The sequence below is a fragment of the Rhincodon typus genome, unplaced genomic scaffold (genome assembly GCF_021869965.1).
Source record: "Rhincodon typus isolate 14 unplaced genomic scaffold, sRhiTyp1.1 hic_rhity00001071, whole genome shotgun sequence".
Lineage (NCBI taxonomy): Eukaryota > Metazoa > Chordata > Chondrichthyes > Orectolobiformes > Rhincodontidae > Rhincodon > Rhincodon typus.
In genome coordinates, this window is record NW_025966709.1 from 29,540 (window position 1) to 30,453 (window position 914).

Consider the following 914-nt stretch of genomic DNA (forward strand, 5'->3'; position numbering starts at 1 on the left):
TCTGTCCTGTCTCTGTCTCTCTCACTCTGTCTTTCACACTCGCTCTCCCTCTCTCTGTCTCTCCCACTCACACTCTGCGTCTCTCTCTGTATCTCTCTCACTCACTCTCTCTCTCTCTCCCTGCTGAATGTGAATGTTACTACTTTCCCAGGTTGCTAGCTTTCACAGCGCTGGCAAATGGAGAAGGTGTCCCCATCGAGGAAGCTGTGTTTGGGTTGTGATCCATGGGTCACTCGCCATCCCACCCCACCCACCCCGCGCCCCCTCCCCATTACCTACCCTACCCCCGCCCCCACCCCACACCTTGGCGGTCCCTGGGATCCGGGATGTTGGTGGTAACAGGACTCTCCTTGTCTTCTTATCTCCCTCCTCTTGGTGGCTGTTGGAGTCAGATGGTGCACAGTTCTCGGAGGATCCCAGAGTGTTTCTGGGAAGATCCACGCTGGGGGCGTCACCCCTTCCTGCATCGGCGGGGTGGGGGGTGTATACAAGTCAGAAAGTCAACAGTGTGAGAGACAGGGGACGGAGGGAGGGAGAGGAAAGGAGATGGAGGGTGAGGGGATGGATGGAGGGAGGGGGGGATGGGGACAGAGAGAGAGTGGATGAAGTGTGACAGAGGGGATAGAGAGAGTGAGAGAGAGAGGGGATGGAGACAGAGAAAAACAGAGAGAGGGGATAGAATGAGAGAGAGAGGGGACGGACGGAGAGAGGGGGTGAATGGAGAAACGGGATGGAGAGAGGGAGAGATGAATATAGAGAGGACAGAGAGAGGAGCAATAGGGAAGGGGGGAGAAGGAGGGATATGTGGAGAGATGGGCAGCAGTGGCGAGAGATGAGGAGAGGAAGAGACAGATGGGGAGAGGGAGGGGGAGACATGGGGACAGGGAGGGGGAGACATGGGGACAGGGAGGGGG